Source organism: Anopheles arabiensis, chromosome 2 (assembly GCF_016920715.1).
Source record: "Anopheles arabiensis isolate DONGOLA chromosome 2, AaraD3, whole genome shotgun sequence".
NCBI classification, from domain to species: Eukaryota; Metazoa; Arthropoda; class Insecta; order Diptera; family Culicidae; genus Anopheles; species Anopheles arabiensis.
Window position 1 is genome coordinate 44,140,193 of NC_053517.1, and position 23,563 is coordinate 44,163,755.

At 48.1% G+C, this 23,563-nt stretch overlaps 1 protein-coding gene across 12 annotated transcripts in view; it reads right to left on the minus strand.

Annotated features, from left to right (window-relative positions):
* Window positions 1–23,166, minus strand: part of LOC120904898 (C-terminal-binding protein) — a 45,277-nt gene extending 22,111 nt beyond the window's left edge. For 7 of the 12 annotated variants that reach the window (XM_040315935.1, XM_040316108.1, XM_040315840.1 and 4 more), the window contains exon 1: window positions 23,002–23,166. The gene's annotated coding sequence lies outside the window, so the exon portion shown is untranslated. Of the gene's footprint in view, window positions 1–22,488; window positions 22,713–22,995 lie in introns of those variants that run through there. The other 5 variants (XM_040316023.1, XM_040315754.1, XM_040315497.1 and 2 more) reach the window with 4 other exon arrangements.
* Between the last annotated feature and the right edge of the window lie 397 nt (window positions 23,167–23,563).

Sequence of the window (23,563 nt, forward strand, 5' to 3'; positions counted from 1 at the left end):
TGTAATAAATAGTTGTTAATAAAATTGATTTACAATCGTTTTCCCTCCTTTGCCGCTGCTTATGCAGCTCTATGCAATGAAAAGCGATCGCATCTCACAAAACTAAAACCTAACACCACCACGAGGCGCGGAGAAAATCCGCAAGACAAACACAACATCGAAGTGTTGCTGCGCTGATTTTCACAACCATTCGGTGTATTAAATTTAGTTCATATTTTCCGCTATCCACTACTGCAGTGTATGTATGTGTGCCCTGTGTGAATGTGCAGCGCAAAAACAAGCGTTACACTCTCCCACCTACCCCCTCCATCCGTTCTGTTACAAATCCTTCAGCAGAGAAGCACCGGCGGCCATTGTCTGCCGGGTCGTCTGGTCTTTCTTCGCCGGTTGAATATTTATGTCGCTGGCAACGTCAATAACCGCGCACCACACTCCGGGGGGCGCGATGGGTGGCGAGAGGCTTGAGATGGTGCCAGCGCGTGCGGAAAACACACACACGGGTGGTACATGCTCGTTCGGTTGGCTTGGCTCTTGAGGATCGGGGTGATCGTGTTTGAGTTTTATGATCTGCGGAAAGGCAGCTCTCGCGGCACGCGGTACACCCAACCAAGCTCGGAGAAGAAGCAAACTGAGCAAACGACCACCCCCTTCAGCCCCAGTCGTCATTCGCCAACCACCACCAGCTCGACTGTCCTCGCTCAATTGCCACCGAATCCGAAAAGGGAGGTAGAGAGGCACACCATGCTAACTACGCAGATGTTATTTAAATATATAAACATCGTTGAAGCTATTTTTAACCCGAACAGCTCCCGACCAAATAGTCGCCCCACACACACACACACACACATTGTGAAGAATGGTCATCTTACGGCGCATCTTACACACAGCCAAGCGCTGCAAAAGCATCCCCTTGCAGTTGCGCTTTTGCCAAACCAAAACTCTGAAGAGAAATCTTGGAATGCATGATGATGGCGTTGCAACGCAATGCTAAACTGAGACTGGAGACACACAACAGCGTATGACAGGCCGCACTGTTCCTGATTGCTGATGAGCAAGCAGGCAGCTTCCATTTTCTCCGTACACCTATCACTCACACACTGACTGGCTGTGTGCTACACGATCGGAATCATTTATCGATTGATATCGATGAGAAAAGTACACACCCCTACACAGCCATACAATTTACACATGCTAAAGTGCGAAATGCATCACGCACCCTCTTCCTCCCTGTCTGTTCCGCTACTACCAACCTGAATGCAGCGGAACATGATGCAACTCATCTGTAGTGCTAAGTAACTCCAAATGCGACTGGCGAATTATGGGTGGGGACATGCTGTGGCAAATTTTTGTCACACTCTTCTTCTGTTCTCGTTGAGCAGACCTGTAAATAACACAGTTTTCAACGGTGACGTGTACACGACAAGCATGTACTGTTGTACCGGCATTAAATTCTCATTAAAAGAGTGTTGATCAAAACAGCGGATTCAAAAAAGCAGTTGAGTCACCGCTTGCACTGCTGCAAAATAAAATGTTGAAAGGTCGTTTATCGGTTTATGTTTAGAATGAGTTCGTTGGTAAGATTTTAGGGCATTTCCTATTGGATTTTATCGATTTTTTCGATCACAATTGAACATTTGATGTAAATAATAAATATTTTTCAGCACGAACTAGATTTTCAAAGATAACGATACATTAATTAATTGGCATTAAATCTACAGCACTCGTCAATGTGTCATACCACACACTTGTACATCATAAAGATATACGACATTTCTCCTCCTGGCAATTGTTTCATAGAAAAACAAGCTCTCAGTTGCCTAAGCGATAAGCAAAATTATAGAAATGCTATAATATTAATCGATCGTGATTTTGTTTTCACAAGTAAGTAAGATTTTGTTTTCACATCGGCAATAAAAAAATGCATCAGGAAGACTAATGACATTGCTCGCTATGCGAGATTGTACTCGTTAAGAGAGGTATTTGTTTTGCATTTAGATTTGCTTGATATACGAATAAGGTAATAAGGGGCACTCATTATGAGGTGTTCCACTGTATTTTCACTTGCTGGCAAGTTAATTAGACTCAATCAGACGTGCGATGAGAGACTTTTTTTAGTTATAGCAGCCGAAGAGATTGTTTCATGAGAAGCATTGTATCAAAATAATAATATTTCCTTAACCAAAGCAGAAATATTGCAACAAATTCAAGCAATACCAAAGAAACCAATGCCAAAGAAACCAATGAAAATGAGAACCAAAAGTGCATTTTTATGTCACAACCGTATTCGATGCACGTTTAGTGGTGGGCCCGGTTTCATTACTTCCCTCCATAGTAGTGATGAGCTATTATTTTCTCAAGCTCACCCGAAAGCATGCCACTACTCACGCCGCCGCGTACTTTTCAGTAGTTTGCTTATCAGTATGCTGATGCTGCTGTTGTACGTTGCCGGTTCGATAAGCGAAGTATTGCAAAACTCACGATCCGTGTGTGCACGACGTTTCTGTGTCTGTGGTGCAATCAAGAAAGCGCGAAAAACAACCAACACAACTGGGAAAGCATCTCCGTCTTCGTTGAACGTCGCTGGCTTTAAAAACGCGTCAACCCGCGTCCTCGGATGCCCTTCGGAACAAGGTCTCTCGACTTCGTGCAAAGTACACAGCAACCTTGAGCCGAGTCAAAACGGAACACAAACACACACACACACGACGCTCCCCTATCGGTGTTGCTGTCCCCACCTCCATTAGCAGCCACCACCACCACCCGGGGGACCGACCCACCGACACGCTCAACGAACCGGACGGCGCACACACACGACGCGCGGGTTTCCTTTCTACCTTCATGCTTGTCACCTCCTCTCTCTCTCTCTCTTGTTCTGTATGTTCACTGTGGGGGGTTGCTGGCTGTGTTTCGAGTGTTTCGCCGATCTATGACGAATGGGTGGAGGAGTTTGGTGACAACGCGCACTGGCCGCGGGTGGTGAGAGGAAAAAAGTCGCTGAGCTAGTGCACCCGACGATGACAAGCTAAGCACGATGGGGGGTGGGAAAACCAAAAAAAAAAAAAGACGACGACAGCCACACACAATGCTAGTAGTTGCGGTGGGGGCAGGGTAGGGGCGTTAGGGCGCAATAACAGAACGTGACATATATCAAAGCGTGCAAACGTTTGTCATCCACAAGGAGAAACATGTTCGGCAAGGAAAGGAAAGATCGGTTTCTCGTTTTTTTTTGCGTTCCTTCTATGCAACGACAGAAAATGGTTTATGACAGGAGAATCTCTCAGATATTTTTTGACATATTTTTGAATTAGAATTACATAACTTCAAAATAATTAAAAGTAGCCTTTTTGCTCGTAGAACTTCTAGAACGTAAATGCTGTCCAGAAATATGTTTGAAGATCTTGTGGTAAACTAGTAACTGATAACAGTTAGATATTAAGGGTAGAATGTTGCGAACGGAAAATAAAATGAATTTTCATCGCTGTTATCTTACTATAAACAAAAGAACGATCAATAGATTGAGTAGCTGCCACCTTCTAAGCGGAAAGTTTCATCGAACTACTGAGAATAATGTACTTTGGGAAAATAAGCAGTGCTTAGCTTCAAGCGAAACTGTAAATCCAATGTACAGACTTGATTAAAGCGATACCATTTCCCAAGCTACCAAGTATTGCTACAGATATATACAGTTCCGACCCTTCCACACTTGCTCACACACAACAGAAGTTATCAATTCCCAAAAAACGAGTACGCGCATTGCGAAAATGGTAAAACCATCATCATCATGCTTTCGCGCCACGCCGAATCGACGAGTTATGAATAAAAAAAAAGGTTGCCAAAAAGACTTGTCAAACCAAAACGTAACGGAGCAGCGAAAGAAGAAGCAAAACCCTACCGCCGCCACCACCACCAGCATCAGAGCGCAGCAAACATAAAAAAATAAAATTTACCCAACCCAGCAAACAAAATATAAAACAAGTAACCACTCAAAACATGTCGTGAATAATAATGAAAGCAACAATCGCTGAAGGTGAACGAAGAGAGAAAGGGAGCATCAACAACAACAGCAACAAATAGCCATTGGAATCATGAAATGCAACAGCAAATCGGTCACAAACAACAAAAGCATACGAAAGGCAAACCACTGGATGGTTTGTGAAGGGGTGCGGGTGCCGGTGGATGATTCTGAGGGTGCGGGAGACACAAACTTCCACGTCATCCTGCCGCTGTCTGCGCTGGTGTGGTGACGGCGCTGCAGAAGGTAAAAAACGGTAACACACACTGGTGGCAGCGGTAAAAACAATGGCAATGAATGCGTAACGAAAATAGCAACACACAGAAGAAGAAAAACGCCAGCAACGCTCTCCCCCCAAAAAGGTGGTGAGAAAATGGGAAGGTGAACAACAACAGCAGCGAACGAATAATATGTAACAAGCGCACAACCGTCGCAAAAAGAAACTGACCGGGGGAGGCAAGCGGAGAGAGACCGAGGGAACGAGAGAAGGCACTAGCACCACCACCATTGCCATCCCCGGCGCTCGATCGAGAAACATGATAATCGAAGAAGCGAAAAGTAAATGAAGCAGAGAGCCAGCAGCCAGTGCTGCGACCGAAGACCGAAAACCGAAACAGCGTTGCGCGGAAGGGATGAACAGAAATGATTGTACACCACCGCGAACACCGGTATATCCCTTCGCTACTGACTCACTTCACACAGCGCCATCCAACCCACAACAGCACACACAGACACACACGCGCGCGCATACACACGTAGTCTTGCTCAGTGACGATCTCCAGAGGTTCGTGGTCCGTTCCAGCCTTCTTTGGCCATCTTACGGCCATAAAAGTACAGCGCAAACACCGTGAATTGCCACAACAGCAGCAGCAGCAGCAGCAGCGTATCGAATATGGGCACACACCAAGGCGCGTTGTGATTTTATGACGCGCGGCTGGAACGGGGGAGGAACGCGCACCGCCGCGCAAGGGAGCCGAACGATGCCGAAAGAAACACGGAGGAAGAGCAGCATAAAGAGAGTTCGATGTCGGCGGAGCCCGTGGATAATGATGGCAGCGCGGCGGAAAGGAGGCTATACAGTTTCGTGTGGGCCGGCAGCCCCAAGCCGGGGCCGCTATACACATGCGGAGAGTTTAGCCAAAGGCAAGAGCAAAAAGCAAATCGACACTCAGCGAGAGGGAGCGAGAGAGAAAAAGAATTGACCGCGAACGAAACACGTAAGGGGGCAAGCAAAAGCAAAGGAAAACACAACATCATCCAGACAGGCATGAGAGGGAGGGGGGGGAGCAGGTAGACAGCGCTGGAGGAAGTGTGTGGGAGTGGCTGACCCCGAGAAGGGCCGGGGGCGAATGGGTAGAGAAGCGTAGGGTAAATGGGCTTTTGGTTGGCGGCGGTGGGAAGGAAGACCGATCTACAATGAAATAAAATGGCATCCAAAAATTCACATCGCTTGGGGTCGGCCACTTTTCTTCTTACTGCGGCTTTTCTTCCTCCGATTTTCTTGGGCGCTCTTGCATCAGCTACACACGCCAAGCCGATCTCTTAAAAACTGGATCAGCAAAGCGTTGGAAGAAAAGAAAAAAAACACACCATAGAAAAGATGTTGCTGCACCGATTTATTTCTTCTGTATCTGCGCTGTTCCATTTCGTTCCTTTCCGTTTTTTTTCACCCAGCGACCCAACGACCGACGCCCAGAGCGAGCAGCTTCAAAGTCGATTGGAGCATTTAAGCATTGCCAGTACCTCCGCCGATGCGAACTTTCCCTTAAACGGGACCGTGTATCGTTGTTGTTTTTTTGCTTTTGAATTCCTGCTTTGATGTACAATTTGCTATTATAACCACACTTTGATGTACATCAAAACGCAATGCTTTTTCGAATTTGTCCATTTATGTGTCCTTTGTGGACCAAAAAAATACGGATCCACCAGCACTTTACGAGTAATGAGCGCCTTTTAAAAGGTATAACCCAAATTTTGCACCACCCACCCGCACCAGCGCGGGTAGAGATAAATTGAGCTGCTCCCTTCGTTCAGTCCCTCCGCGGTCAATTCGAAATTAAATATTAAAATCACTCTTGTTCACCACCCACCGCCACACCTCACCCATATGTCCCACGTGCGCAATGGCAATGGTTGGAAGAGGAGGGGGACGGGGTTTGAAGGGGATGAAAACACATCAAAAGGGGGATATTGCGAACAAAAGCATCGTCTCGTCACGCAAAACAAGCGCCGCAGACGGACGCGAGCGAGCTGGCCGCTGAAGCTGAAGAGCAAGAATAATTGCACAAACATCCCAACCCAACAACAACAACAGCCTCAAACTGTCTCATTCCATCCTGTGGTCACGGGACACTACTCTCTCACTCTCGCGGGAACCAACGATCATTATTCGCGTGTTTTTTTTTATACTTTCGCACCGGAAACGGATTGAAATAAGACGGTGAGAAAGAGAGGGGAAGCAAAACTGCTCCAAAGAGACAAACACCACACGATGGCCACGAACGAATATGCTTACATTCACAGTCGCCCGTCTTCCTTCCATCTTCCCACTGTATAAGCTCCCAACCAAACACACCTTTGAGGGTTGCTGTCCTGCTGCTTGTGGGTCATGAAGGGGTAGTGAGTAGCCTGGCGGTTCCATTTCCAATTCCACTCACCAAAAAAAAAAATCCCCATCAAGCAACGCTCGGTCAAGGGGTTGGTGGTGGTGACACGCCTCGCGCGAAGGTGAACGCAAAAAGGTGAAAATCAATAAATCACCACCATCGCGCGCGCGTGTCCACAGGTTCGAGACCATGCGGTGGTCGGTTGGTGGCGTTTTGTGTCTTATTTATTTTTTCGTTTTGTGCGAGGTCGAGGTTATTTTCTACACCATTACACAGGGCACTAAAAATGAGTCAAACGCGTTTTGCCAAACGATGGATGTGGAAACAAACGCTTCCACCACTAAGCACCGAGTACTTCGGGCAATGTTTTATGGGGTGTAAGTCGTAGAATGACAGACTCTAGGCATCCAGCAAGAGAAGAAACACTGAGGAATCTATTATTTCGAATTCATTTCTTATTCTGATTGACCCATTAGTACGCTTACTTACCTTAACATTAGCTGAAGCGCGGAAAGGAGCAATGAAATTCTGTAACAAAAAGGACCAGAGAGAAAAAACATCGTTATTAAAACCATATAGAAAACAGACAAATTGATGAAAGGCTAATTGGCCAAGATCTTATACCTATAACATAAGTACCACTAACTGTAACTACAACTTTTGTATGGAACTAGGTTACTATTCCAAATTCCAGGGTCGTACAAAATGGATTTTGAATTCTGTAATTTAATGTAACAAATAACAAAACAGATAACATCACAATTGATTACGTTAAATAACATAAAATGGAACTAAACAAGTTGAACATGAAAAAAAAACACACACACATACACAATACATCGTTAAATCTCCCGTAAGGGCATTTCAGCCGCCAAAACAATGATTTCCAGTGAAAACAAAAAGCAAAATATATGCACACACACAAAAAACTGATCCATATCAACCGTCACACATCGTAATCGCGAGCACAACAAGGAAGGAGCTTTGTCTAGCGCACACATAAATGATGTCGCTGATGTAGCGACAGAAACGGAGAGAAAAAGAGGAATCACGACCATAATTAGACCCAGCCCAGTAAGTCATTACCGACAGACACACAGCTGATGATAACGAAACTAACACCCCCGGGGGGAGAAGGAGAGAAGAGGAAGAGGAGGGGAGCGGTGATTAAGACCAAGCTCTTGCACAATCCATGTGTGCGCTGTAAATAGAGCTTAGGAGACAAAGTCCTCGGAGAGAAAAGCATCTGCGCTCATCAAAGAAACTGGCAATCGACAATTGTGTCTTTTAAGTTTGTGGCGAACCATACACACACACTCGGGCGATGTGTTATGCTCGTAAGCTCCTACCACCTACCTCCCCCCCTCCGGCATTAACCGTGGCAATTCCACCCTGAAAGCCATCTGGAGATAAGGAACTCCCATACATCATCGGTGTGCGGTGGTGATTTTGCAACAAAACACACATGCTTATTGGCCCCAGAAGCATTGCGAATAAGAGCGCGCGCGCAATGTGTTTTTTTTCCTTGCTTTGTTTTGTTTGCAGCTGATTATTTCATGCCACCTCGTGGCGCTTCCCGGCAGCCGCACACAGCCACACACACACACGAGTGATTTTGGTGGGGAGGTGAATGGGGGTCACACATGTGGGGTGTGGTAGTGATTATAACAAGCATGGGAGGATGAGCGAGATAAATGAAACAAAAGTGCTCCAAACACTCTCATGAACGTCGTCTCCTACTTGCGCCTCTCCTACTTGCGCCCGTCCCTCTCCCCTTCCTTCAATCTCGCCTTGTAAGCTGATAAGCAGTCGAACACACACACACACTCCAAAGGGTTACGGGAGTAAGTTACAGTTGGAAATGATAGGCGGAAAAACAACAAATAAACAAATACACTCCACCGTTTTCCATTCCCTGAGGGAAAAGGGCGTTACGGACGGACACACAATTTAGTGAATTATTAAACCGCCTGAAGCAAACCAGAGACCAGCATCCTAAACGAAGGGTAAATAAATAGGTCCTTCCTCTTCTACGACGAGGGAACGGAGACGGACGACGATTTGGTAGAGCGAAAGAAAAAATCTTGATCATTATCACATCGCATCCCGTCCCAACCCACCAAAAAAAAGCCAATATGGATGCTGCTGTGCTGTCCCTGCTGAAATGCATTTCTGAAACGCTTGCAATAACACACGGGCATCATCATCACTCGTTTACGCGGGGAACGGGGAAAAGAAACACAGACGCAACAGCTCAATAAACGCTTCAAAACCCGTAACTTTAAGATGGAAATAAAATCGATAATTGCCCACACACGGGGAAGCAACGCAGAAGAGGACGCGGGAGAGGTAAACTGATCCCAAAGAAACGCGCGACTTCAATCTTCCCTCCCTTTCGCCCTCTCTCCCCCCATCCACGAGGCGCACAGAATCGAACCACTTAAAAGGTTACTTCGGTGTTCGGTGCTTCCATCATTCCCATCTACCCTCCCCTTCATCCCTTTTAGCGATCATTCACTCATCCCATCCCCAGGGCATGTGAGTGTGTGTCTCACAAACAAAAAGCTGGTCCCGCTTCCCCGTCCGCCGCCGCCGCCGCCGTCTGCTACTGCTGGTCGTAATCGCATGAAAGCGGACTACAAGCGCACCTTTCAATGTAACACAAAAATGACGCGGACACACCACACACACACACACGTAGCCTCACTTCTCATCACCTATGTCCAGAAGGGGCGGCAAAGCTGACAACGCGCAGTGGGAGGAAAAGGCAAGCTAAATAAAATAGTGATTTTAAACATTCTTCCCCTTCCATCGTTCTTTGCCACCGCAATCGCAGGCGCGTACGCATCAGCACACGCGTTTCCCGTTGGGAGCGGGCGCGCTGCGTGATAGTAATACACATACAGACACACACACACAAGCTCGAAAACAACAACAAAAACCGCGACCATCAGTCGGCAACGTATCCGTCATCGCAGCGTCGTCGTCGTCCCCTGTCTTGGCGCTGAGAGGGTTGAACACGGGTGGGAAGAACCAGGGAAGGGAATTTGTCTGTGATGCATGGGAGGGATGGGTAGGATGGATGGGAAGGGGTTAGCGATTGGGCGGACGGAGGAAGAGCGACACACGGTGATGCGCCTGTCGCGGAAAAACCGGTTTCTCCATCGTACCGCGTCTTGTTCTTAACTCTTCTTTGCTCGCACTATCTCTCTTGCTCTCTCTCCTCTCTGTGCGAGGTATGCCCGTTTGTTCTTCCTCTTCCACCATCATGGCACCATGTTCTGAAGGCACGAGGCTTGGATTCGAGAGACCCTTGTGCTCATTACTGGACACACGCAGCCCCGTCACAGCGCGCGTATAACTATGCTGCGCACTGTTCGTTGCTGGTTGCTGCTGTAACTGTGTGTTTGGACACCGCTATCTTCCACTTTTATTTATCACCCCTTCTTCCCATAACAACCGCCGCCGCCGCTTCGCTCTACTGTTCGATTCACCAGCGCAAGCCAGCTTCCATTCGTTTCCCTGCGTCATCCGAACGCATGCAATCGAACCAGTTTGAAATGATTTTAAAATCGAATCTCAGCATCTCTTTCTTTCTTATGAGAGTAAGTGCAATGCAGACACACACACTCACACGCCCCACACAGAGCGCGAACGTTTTTCTTTTTCCATCTGCAACTGCAGCATCTTTTCTCTTGCGCGCTCTTCTCCTGCTGCCTGCACGCTAATTGAAGTCTTCTTGCCCTTTTCTTTCAACCCCATCCCCAATATGTCTCTTTCGCTCTTTCTGTTTCCCTGTAGTATCACCTTTTAGCAACGAGGAAGTGAACAGAACACACGCTGTCGCCGCCCCGCCACGCTCCAGCGCCCAGCCTCGCAACACCACGCCAGAGTCAGGGTTTAACTTGAACCCTATTTCACCCTCAGCTCATCACGTGAGATGCACTACTACACTGTCCCGTTGGAAAACGAAAGAAGAAAAGGCCCCCGCTCTCCTGCGCGCATCTCAGCGCCACTGGCTTCCCTCTACCATCGGCGCGTGGTGTTTGCGCGTTCATTTCGCGCGCTCAATTTTACCCATCATTCAGGCGGGAGTGAAAACACACACACACCGTCGTTTTGGACATTCCGACCGAAGTTCGTGAAGTGGAGAGGCGGACAAGATTTAAGGATAGAAGGTTGCTATGGGCTACACACATTATAAGGGACTTCTCCGGCACAAGTGAAACAAGCGGAAGAGACACAGAGAGGGGTGGGGTGTATCATCATTAGCTTAGCAGGCGAATAAAATGAAACGCTACACAGCAAGGGGTGGGTGCTGTATGTGTGTGCGGGCGCGGGGCGACTCACTCTGACGCGCGGCACCGTGGCACTACACGGCCGCCGGCCGGCGAAAAAGGGAAACAACGATCTAATGTTTAAAATGGAACCGTAACACACTGGGGGTGGTGGAAATGCGGTGGGTGAGCATTTCAGCATAAATAGCCCTAAATTTTAACAAGCACGGCATCCCCCTCCCCCTCCGGTACATCCTTTTCTCGTGCTGTTCTTTGCGAAAAACGGCAGACGGTTGTGAAGTGGGGCAGCAGAGAGCATTTGGGAGGATGAAAAACGGAGAAACCAATTTCCCATGTGCTTGCTGGTGGTGCTGCCGGTTGCTGTATGGGAAGTGCGGGAGGCAGCAATGAAGAAGCGACCGGTGCTTCTTTCCATTTAGGTTCTCGGGTGGAAAATGAGATTTATTTATAAATCGTTTTTCGCCATTTTGCCTATTGATGCACACACACGCGCGAGCGCGTGGGCTCACACACTCACTCACACTCACACACACACAAACAAGTGATGAAGTTTTCCGTTCCGGTTGCTTCACTGCCTGCCGTTGGCAGATTAGTTCCAGGCATTGATAATTCGAGATGAGGCCGGGCGGGAGAAGGCGGCGATCGACGGTTCGGTCGTTTTATTTTTCTTCAGTATTTAGTGTTGATGGCTTTAAAGTGAAATGGGAAAACATTTTCATTTTCCTTCGACTTTAAAAACAGCGCCCACATTGGAAGAGGTGGAAATTTTGCTCGGGAAATATGGTACCCATCCCCACCACACGCCCCCTTTCCATAACGCACTTCAATCGTTTGATTTTTTCCTTATCGCAAAGCACAGCACAGGAAGAAAAGCAGAAAACAAGCGTCTTTTACGCCATTTTTTCTCGGCCAATTGAAAAATCGATAAGAGGTTGAAATATATATATGCTCGAATGACAATATTACTAAACGATGGCAGGAATGTATGGGAGGGAGAAAGGATACATGAATGAAATGAGTATAATACACTTCCGAAAATGTTTTTTCATTACTCATTATAAAAAAAGTGTTTTAAGATGAAATGACCGACATCAAGCTGAGGCAAATAATTTCACAAAGGTTAAAACACATATTTTCTGTTCCCCCAAACCCCTCCAGTGCGCCCCAGAAGTTTGTTTGAAGTTCAGCCGCTGTACTTTTTTTTCTTATTTTTGCCCGCCTTTTATTACACGTTCACCCAACGACAACACAACGCGTTGCCTGGCAGACATAGGGCACAGAGGAGGAGAGGGGAGGGGGGGAGGAGGTGGCTTACGGGAGCGGCGTGTTAAATTGCGAGCAAGATAACGTTACATTTTCCTTACCAAAACAGTTAAACAACCGTCAAACCGTCGGGGTCTGTGGGTGAAGCCCGTCCGGCAGCAAACAGCGCCGCTTGGTTGATAAGGAATGGCAACGAGAACGGCAACGACACACACCAAGGCACGCTCGTGTGCACACAGTTTGTGCAAATGGAGTCTCCATCTGCACACGGGGGAGGAGAAGCGTTGCATTTTCTCTCTCGACGCTGCAGCGCCAGTCTGTGTCCTCTCTTGCCATTTGCTCCCAGCGACCCCGCTCCTCTATCCTGTCTTTGTGTTTCCTCTTCACCCACTTTAATGTGGTTAAAATTACGTTCCATAGATTCCGGTAGACACGCATAAAGCAGCCGAAGGGAAGCAACAGCAAACGTACAGAAACGTACGGTGCGCAAGAAACGGCCAAGCAGTAGTGAGGACGTGGCAGGTGGTGGAAGAAGGTTAAATGCATCTCGCGCATTCCCATCGTGAGTAACGCAACAACATTGCGCCTTCTTGTCGTCTTGTGCTTCCACTCCGAAACTGTACAAATGGTACCGCACAACAAGCCATACTACCGCGCGCGCCACCTACAGAACAGGCATGGAAATAGAAAGGCGCATACATAACGAGCACATCGTGGGTCGAAATGCTTAAACACGCGAGAGGGAGAGGGCGGTGCAACGTTCTTAAAGAGTTGCGAGCTGCAGTCGTTACGATGAGTGAGGTTAGGAAGATGCTGCGCTGCCTCGTGGAATGAGCGTCAAGAAAGGTCAGTGTTCACTTGCAAGCCACATTATTTTCGCGGAAGGGATGCTCGTGGCTGAGGATAGAATTGCTAGAATCTATCTCGAAAATGCGTTATGTTGAACACTCTGGCTAAGAATAATATTGTTTAATTATTTAACTTTTTTTCTTAAATTTGCCGTAACGTCCTACGCGGACATGCCAGGCCGTAAGCGTATATATTTTGAGACTAATTCAGAGTACCACGTAGCCGGATAGGCACAGTCCTTGCTAGGAGGAGATGGTCTATTTTGAGCTTCAACTTATGATGGATATGTTATAGAGTCGTTCTAAGACCTACTTCTGACCTACGCTGCTTGCTGAATGCTCTTTCCACATTTTGAATTCCCTCGTCCAGTTTCCAGTAACATCAGCGCACGCAATATATGAAGTCGACTCCGATCCGACTTCGATAATTTCGGAACCGACTCGGGAATTTAGGTCCGCCTAACATTATTCGGAGCCGTTTGGAATCATCCAGAGCCGTTTGAAATCATCAAGAACCGCTCGGAGTCTTCCGAAGTCGTCTGAAGTTATCAGTAGTCGTTCGAAGTCGTATTCGTCCGGAGTCGTCCGGAAATGTCCGTAGTCATCCGGAGTCATCCGGAGTTGTCCGGAGTAGTAAGGAGTAGTTCGGAGTCGTCCGATGACTCCGACTTCGGTAGACTCTGACCGATTCCGGACGACCCGGTCTCCGTGCGACTACAACTCTGGACGCCTCTGGACGCCTCTGGACGCCTCCGGACGCCTCCGTAAGCTCCGGAGAGCACATCACTAATCTGGAGACACAGTGCTGTGCTCTCTTACATGTAACAATAGCCGTCATCCAGTAAAGTTTCAATGAAAACTACACTTCTGGCGAAAAAAAAAAACTTCCCACATACATTTTTGGGACAATCTCTCCGTTCCCGGATTTGCATGTTTTCTCCAGTGCGCTCTCGGTTCTTCACAGTACATCCACCCACAATTGTACATTCCAGAATCATCACCTTGGAAACGCAAACGAAACCATCTCCGTGTTCGAGCATTCGTACGGAGCTGTGAAGGGAAGGAGCTCGTCCTCGGTTTACAATTTGCCGGTATTCTTCATTCCAGTTCGAGTGAGCAGAAAGAACGAAAGAGGGAAAAAAGGTTACGACCAGTTTGGACCGTTGTGACGGGCAGAACGAGGAAGAGCATTCATACGCGAAACAGAATAAAAGGTCTTCTTTCCATTTCCAGGCGTTCCACAAACGATGGGGACCAACCAGCAGTGGAAAATAGAATAAAAACCACATCAAAACCAACAAACGTAGCACCACACAGGTAAAAATGTAACGTTCTGCACTCTTGTGTGATTTTTTTTGTTGTTCTTTTATTAACTGTCTCCTCGTTCACACACTCCCGGGTGTGTCTGGTTTTGATGTGCGTTCTCTTTCGCTCGTTGTCCTCAAACCACCTTTCACTTTAACCCGTTCGGCATCTGGTTTTTCCCGCCCGGCCTCTACACCGAGCACCTCCTCCCTCTCCATGTCAAGCCGGAGCTGTGCTGTTTTATGCTACACAACGCATCTGCTTCCCCTAGTCTTGTCTTGGTCGCCTTGATTGCACGCGTCTCTATGCGCCCCGGCCATTTCATAGACACACACACACCGCGTGCCTTCTCGTAACGTTCATTCCCATCCCTTTTACATATCGGGTCGGGTGGGTTTTAGCACACAGCAGCGCGAAGTGAAGCATGAAAAGCTGAAAGGATAGAAAGGGCCCGTGCACCCTTTCTTTGTGAGTGCGCCAAACACAGAGGGAGAGAGAGAGAGAGCACGTCGTGTGTGTTTGCTTGCCCGTCTCGACACAACGGTACACAACGGTATACACACACACCACACCTTCATCATCCTCACTTCATCTTCTCCAGATGTGCCTGGCGACATCATATACTCACACTTTCCGGCTGTTGCTAACGTTAACGTGGAGGAAGCGTGTGATGCTGCCAGCCGCACGCCAGAACAAGAGGAATAGAGCTGTAGAATGTGGATGTAGGCGCATGCAAATATCTTTCACGTACGCACACTGCCGTGACGACAGGGACAGGTAAAAATATCGGACGACCCCAGCACGGCCACAACCGGCGGAGGGATCGTCTAAATACGGAACTCTGCAGAAGTATCTTTGTGGAGCGCTGCATAGCGGGAAACAGATACCGAATTTATACGCGTGCAACCGACACACTGTTCTTTAACAGCATATTTTGAGCTACACGAAGTGTATTACATTCAACATCAGGTGGCTATATTTTTTTGTATTTTAGTTCGTTTAAACATTGTTGCGTAATTCATCCTTGAACGAGCAAAATACAAAAACAGAAATAAATATTTCAAATCGCAGCCAGCAAAGATCGATGAAATGTTTTAAAATGAAAATGAGTGATTTATTACCGCCATTTCCCCGTCATTTCATTGCTCAACTCATTTGCGATGTAAACGGTGCCATTAAATATCGATGCAGAAATTGATTGCAAACGAGAACCAACGGCCATTCCAACACACCAACGGCTGTCACTTAAAACACAGTTTTGTGAGCGGTGGAAAACTGTGCCCAACCATAAAGCATCGTTCAAATACAGACAAACACACGGACACTGGACGGACAGACAGCGGAGGACAAGTAAAATTTCATCAAAAATGCCCTCGCATCGATCCGGAAAACAGCCACTGTGCTGAAATGCTTTCCCCCCGGAACGATGGTGTGGAGAGAGGCGCGTGTGTGTGTGTGGGCCAAAAGGATGAACAATTCGAGATGAAACAAAGAGATCCTCCCCCAGAGCTACCGCCGCACACCACCCAGAGTTTCCATCTCGTCCTCCTTCTCGGCCAATCGGGAGCCGCACTGCATCCTCTCCTCGTCCTGCAAGCGTTTGCCAATCGATATACATCACACCCCGCCACCGCCTCCACGCCACCACCAACCACCACCACCCAAAAGGGGCCGTCACGTGCAGCTTGAGAGAGACAGGGGCCGGGGGCACACGCAAATAACGAACTGTGACTGCTGCAATGATGCAACGACAGTCCCCTCCTCCCTCGTCCTTTCAACCTTCTTCTGGGTGGGTTTAGCAGTCACGGACGAATGCCCCGGGGAGTTGGAGACCGGGAGGAGCCGTGAGTCCAACCCATTTCACTGTCCCTTCGGATAAACACGAGCACGTGGTGACCGGAATTGAAAAAGGAACGTGGTGGTGGGGGTGGTGGGAGGGAGCACATCCGTGCGCATATAGCTCCCCTCCGCCTCCTGCTCCTGGCTAGAAAATCTGCCATACGCAGCAGCATTCACTCTTGGATCGACTCCAAATCCCTTTGCCCCACTGCTGGCACCGTTCGGCCCCCGATATGTGGGGACAGCAGGGAGGGGGAGCGAGGACGGACAGCCGAGGCGCGTCGTAGTTCGATGGCAATTTCATCAATTTGTGTATCTGTAATATGCAATGCGGAATCGACTCACTCTTCACGCGTGCGTGTGTGTGTGCGTATTTTTCCCCAACCATCGCCAAGCCTTACCCCCGGCTGGCCTCTGCTAAAAGGGAAAATTATTCATAGGACCCCGCAGCAGTGCTCCCCGCCTAAGGGTGGCGCGCAGAATCTTTAACATGTAAAGCACCGAGCTAGAGCGGATGTACGCCAAGTTGCCCAACAACAACACAACAAAAACGGGAGGGGGGTTGGTGTTTTAGGACGAAATCGATAATTTTAATTATTTCCCAAAACAACCGCAGGGAGGAGAAATGGATGGGTGAGACGAGAAACACGTCAGCATAAAACCCACGCGAACTACGAGGGACCTAAAATCAATTGCGATGGATTGAGTGTCTTTCTAGCGGGGGGAGTTTTCGCATTTGGAGCAGTGTTGGAAAGGTGGTGGCCATCATGTTGTTGAAAAGTGGCTTAAAGTAATTTATTGTACGTGCAACTAAACACCCCGCAGGAGTAGGATTTATCACAGCCAAAGCACAAATACAAAAATAGTTCATTCCAACAAGTTATGAAGAAAAAAACGAATCGGATGCATTTAATGTTGTTATAACCGATCAAAAGTAGTTCAATACATGTATAAAATACACACACGTATATGTCAATTTAGACATCGTTGTAGGCACACAAACGTAATGCTTTAGCACTGTTGGATCTGCGAATCTGGCCTTAAAAACGATCTAAAATCGACGGCTTTACGATCCAAAAAGCAACGCCCACGTGTTGGTAATCCATCCGATTATTCGGAACGAGTAGCTCCATTTTCCATCCAAACCCACCCTCCCTCCCCTACAACCGATCCACTCACCGACTATTAATCGGTTTACTAACATATCGAGTTACACATACACACACCCTTGACCTTCACACAAACAGAACGTGAAGGGGGGGAGGGTAGGGGGGAGAGAGAGTTAATTAAATTTTACCCCACTAAGCTTTGTCCGCAAAACTTTTAAAACTGAAAGACCAAATTAAATTCATCCCCCAAAATCGAAGCGACCCAACCAACAACAACGCATGGACAATGGGAAACACGCGCGCGCACGTACACACTCACACACACATAAATGCGCGCGCGATTTCAGTACAGAAAAGACGCGACACACAGAAACAAACGATGTGATAGGGGGAGTAATGGGGTGGGGGGGTACCACTGCATAAATCGCGAATGCATTAATGCAAATGGCCGGCCGGTTGGTTGTGGCGCTTCTGCACCCCGGCAAGAGATTGGCGGCGATTGCCTGCTGCTGCTGTCCGGTTGCGTTTGCTTTTTTTGTTTCTTTCCTTTTACCACCCCCTCCAGCCCCGCAGCACAGTTTCCAGCCGGGCTGTCCGCGTGAGGGGCAGAGGAGTCTCTATCGCTCGCACAATGATAATCGGTATGCTCGTAGAGCACAGCACAGTGAACAGCAGCAAACCAGACGGACAAGAAAGGGGGCAGAAGCAGTGTGTCGGTGGCGCTGTATTGAAGCAATTAAAACAAATGGACAAAAAAGACGCACCAGGCCAGGGGGGTGAGAATTTGAAAGCATGACTCGAGGACGCACACGTCGGAGGCATTTTCATTTCCCTTCCATTGGCAGAACGTATTGGCTGTTACGCCTATACAGATGATCCAGCAGGCAGAACAACGGGGGTTAGACGAACCGGCCAAACAAAGTAGCGATGGAATAAAATTATGTGCACCCAGCGACACCCTGCGGACAACACACTCTGCGCGCTCTTGAACGTTCTAGCTGCTCCATATCGCTCTAGCTGTTCCACCATTCAAGCTAATAATAATAACACACACGCACGAAGAAGAGCCAAAAGCATTTGAAAAGGTGTGCAACGGAAAAGAAAAACATACAATCGCATAAAACCAGAGAGACACACACAGAGAGCATAATATCACAAGCGTTTGTAAAATGGGTTTCCCCCTGTGGTGGTAAAGAGCAGTAGAAGCAACGAAACAGAAAAAAAACAATCTCAATAAGAATCCAACACATCCCTCCGGCGGGGGCACACAGTACAAACCACCACGATGACACAGCAGCGCAGCAGCAGACAAGACACAAGCAACATTCATGCGGCATTGAAAGACAGAAGAACCCAAAAGAAGAGAAAATAATCACCTCAAGCAAAGAAAAACGAAAGAGGCAACAACAAAAAATGAAAAAAGGGAACAAGCCTAGATGAAGAGCAACATGGAGGGAGCAAAAAGAAACCGATTTACGTGTTTATGGGTGTGTTTTCCTCCCTTCCGCGCGGGTTGAGAGGAGGGCTGTACCAAAAAAAGAAGAAAAATAAGTCACCTACAACACATCACCTAGAAGCCGAGGACACGGCCAGGCTAGTGGGTCTGACCCAACGCGACCCTTCTCCATTTCCCCCCGAACCACAACACTACCCCCACCCAACACACAACCCATCTCATTTCACCTCCACCCTTCACTACCACCATTCACATTGATCACGCTTGCTAAAAAAACATAACCCCATCCCTCCTCCCCTCCCCCTTGCCTTAATGCTCCATAGCTTTCAAAGAAAGAAAGAATAAAAGTAACCAAACGACAAGCGAAAGAAGAAACGGCAGAGAAGCTCAAACACAGCGGAGAGAAGGAGGAGTTTGGGTCAAAATGCAAAAGCCGCGACCGGCTGGAATGATGGTGGCTTGTGGGGCGGGGGTTGAGGGGTTGGGGATCAGGGGGAGGAAGGCGGTGGGAAAGAAGATGGGGAGAAAGAGTGTGGCAAGACGAAAACAACCCCGCATCGAAACCATCATCATCGTCGTCAGCACCCCTCTCTCTCTTTCTCTCTCTCTCCAGGCAGGCTACAACCCGCGCGCTGAACAAAACCGGTGCTCTGTAGCATGTACATACACACACACACACGCGGTAGGGAGCAAAGGAGACAGCACAACACGAGCGAACGAGGAAGTGAGTAGAAAACTGGGCGAAATATACATAACAAAAACGGTCGAGAAACCGCACGGAATTGAAAGAAAGACAGAAGTTAACTCCATGAAACTGAGGGTGCTGGGGCGATGCTGGCTTTAAAGACGAGTTTGGGAAAGGGCAGCAGCGTGTAAGCTGATGGTTGAGCAAAAAAATAAAAAAATAAAAGAGTGACGCTATTTTTTTAACCTTCTTTCCTCGTGCTATTCTTCTTCTGCGGCTTGTTTCACCACACACACACACACACCGGCTGGAGATGGAGGGATCCGGGTTCGATCGTAGGATGCTGTGAGCCGATGTGTATGTGTGTGTGTGCGGTTGGTTGGGATGGTGGTGGCTTGTGGCCCGAAGCAGGAGGTCGTTTATTTTTACAAACACACCACCAGAACGCGTATCAGAGGCATTAACGGACGGACGGTGTTGGCAATGCGGCAAGTTACATGGTGTTAAATCAAAATCATTCCGTGCCACACACCACATAGCCGCACAGTGAGCGAGACACATTATTTATTTGCACCCTTGGGCGAGGGAGTCCTCTACCGGTTGCGCACCTGTTTGCAGCAGTATCGATTGAACGCCGGAGGAGTGTGTGTTGCTGATAGCCGCTGCCGGAATCCGGTTCTGGTCTCGGCACCACCACGTGTGCGCGCATCATTTGCACAATGCAAATTGTCACACCACCAACCGTCAATCGCTCTCGAGGAAATGGGTCCTCGGACTGGTGATTAACAATGAAAATGTCCACTGTCTGACCCGGCCGGCCCAACAGTTCGAGGAACGAGCGTTCTTACGTGTAACACCAGCCCAGCACTATCTTTATGTAAAGTGAAATCAAAAACAGCACGAGAAATATAAAACCTGTAATACTGCTCAACCAGCAATTGCTGGCCACATGGTAAATAACAACAACGACACAAAGCCTGGTTTGAAGTCTAGTTGGGTGATAGAATAATTTAACAACATATTTGTCATAATTTCGATGATCTTACCTTTCATTTCTCCTTTCCGTTGAGCATTTAATCGTTTATTTTCCGTAATGTGTTATAGTCGTATTATCGATTACTTCAGTCTGGCTACGGCGCATTGAGTTAAACAGCTCACAATCGTTCAGTCTATGCTCAAACGCTGACAAAGTCCATATGAATGTGCTTTTCTTTGGATTTACTGTTTCCAATTACGAGCGTCGATCTTATCTGATTACACTCACACCCATACATACACACATTATTTCAAGTCCATTTCCTATTAGGATGCATTTACTGTACATTGATTTTCTAACTGTCGCTTCGAGGGACACCACTTGCCTATTGGAACCATTGACAATTTCACTCACATCACGCCAACCCATAAGTATGATATCAATGTCGTGTACATACTGAAATGTAACAGCAAGCTCGGACATTGTTCGATCTCTTCGCACGCATAGCAAGGACTCTGAATTATCCCGCAGCGTGATTCAACTATGTCTCGTAAGCCTGCAGAAAAGCTGGCATGACCGCGAATTAGCTGATATTATTGATGCATTGGAAGGTGCATTTGCATTTAACCGAATCTCGCAAGCATCACGCACCCAAAACATGATGCATATGCATTCATTATCATCATCATCATCACCATCATCAAATCAAAGCAAACAACAACACCAACAATAACAACAGCAATAAAATCAACTAACGTCATTCGCAAATAATGAGAATGACGACGCAAAAGCACGCGCTCACCCTTTCTTCCTTAAACAATCGCGCGTAACCTTAAACCGATGATTGCCCGTGCCGACGGGAACAGACGGGGGTAAGGGTAAAAAAAAAGCATGAGATGAAACGAAGGGGAAGGGGTTGGAGGGGATGGAAACGCGCGTTCTCGAGGTGAAAAATAAGGTTCGCTTCTCACTACAGCGCACCCCGCACACCGCCGCCGCGCACACATCTTATTCCGTTTCTTCTGCCTCTTTACGATCACCACCATCGTAGGTAAGTAGCCACTTTCCATTATGCGCTCCAAACACAAACATATACACACACACTCACAAACGCACGTACACGCGCACCCTCACACTCACATCGCGCAAAAAGAAATGTAGCGCACCTTTTTCGTTGCCTGTCCTTCTGGCCAAACCAACCCCGACGGCAACTGGAAGGTTCCTTCGGGGTGTGATGAGAAGCGAAAGAAGGGAGAGAAAACTAAAACGTTCTCTTCCTCCGCGTCTCTTTCTTGTTTGCGGCGACCCGTCGGCGGGGTGATCGCACAAAAACAGGAATGGTGAGCATGAGCATAGGCACGATGATCATGATGATGATGATGTTGATGAAGGTGAAGCGGCAAGAGGAGGTTTAGAATATTTGAAACGGTCCTGCTATCCATACCATTCCAGCCAGGTACACCTTTATATAGCGCGGCTAGCAAAAAAAAAAAGAATCAACACACACACACACAAACGCCGCACGAACAGGCGGGGAAAATCGTAACATCGCGCCGCCCGATTGTGCTCCACACACAGAGTGCTGCGATCTACAGCGGGAATGGTGCGGAGAGGGGGTGGGGGAGCATGGAAGGTAGTCGGAGGGTAAGGCGTTGTTTCTTGATTCGCTTTTCATGCCCCTTTCGCTTCGCTATTTCTTCTTCTGCTACTGCTACTATTCGCAGTGGCTTTGCAATCGACGCGCGCGACAATCTCGCGTTGCCTTTGGCAGAGTAGCCATCGAGCGCCACACACCACCACACACACGCGCGCACGAAAAGCTGACGCACACACTCACACAACCGCACGCACGCGGCCACAGACGCAGTGGAGAGCGCGCGCGGTCTTATACACATCCACTGTGTGGTTCCCGGTCTGTTTCACTGGGGTCCCGGTGATTTTGGCACCGCCCCACCCCACCCCACAGCAGCCTTTCTGTTCCACCGCCGGCGGTGTGGCCGACAAGCCGACGCTCCGTTCCTCCTTTCACCATCGAGCACACACACAAAATGACACATTCACGCACACACATACATACACACGCACACATACTTCACTCCTACTCTGCTTCCTCTGTGCGATGCTTCAACGTTGTTCCGGAAACACCACAGAGCGCCAGGGGTGAGAAAGAGACTCACTTCACCTTTAATTTCTGGCAACCGATACCGCGCACAGGCCACCGCCAACAGCACACAACTTTTTCGCACACGGCGGCGACGGCGGCGTCGTCGTCTTGTCGTCGAGATTTTCAATTCATGCTTGCCGTGTTCAATTTTACCCACGAGCGTCACTAGCGCTGGGTGATAAATGGTTCGCACGCACAGTCGAGAACGCACTCACACACCGTCGACGCGGCTACTGCTGCCACCATTAAAACCGGATCGGCATCGCACCGGACGCGACGACGACGAGGCCGACGCAGCAGCAGCAGAACAGTAGGGAGACACCGATGGAAAGAAAACCGCCGCGGCCTACCGATGACCTCGAGACACAGCCTAGCGGCACACACACGGTGGACACCCCTGGGGAAAAGGCGGCTTTTTCAGCTGCAAACCGTACACTTACGCTGCATCTAGCACCGGATCGGTCTTGCGATCGATTCGAGCGACATTTGCACACCGGAAAACGCCACACTGGAGCTGCTTGGAAGCAATTTTCACCGCCCGGTTCGATGGAGGAAAAAGAAACGCGTCGTCCTCGCTACCTTTCGAGTTCGAAAATGGTGGCGCGTCGGCCATGTTGCCCAGCGCAGTTGACAAGCGTTCGCACAACGGGATGCGCTCGGATCCGATCGGACTGGCAGCGTTGACGGTTGGTCGATGTGATGTTTCGAAAATGTAATTTCGCGAATGCTCCAAAATGCGACCCATGGCCATGAAACGATAAATAATGATATTTGACGCGGTTTTCATGTGAACACTAATTCTCATATTAATTTCTAAATAAATGTCGGTTGTTTTTTCATTACAAACTATCATCCATCCATTCAATCCATTTGTTTGCATATGCATGCACCGCATACACCTTGAAGATAATCAATTGAATTTGTATTAGATGTTCTGTGTGCAACGTAAAAGATCGCAAAAAACGCGTAGAATTCATTTCCAACATTCATCATAAAGTTTGG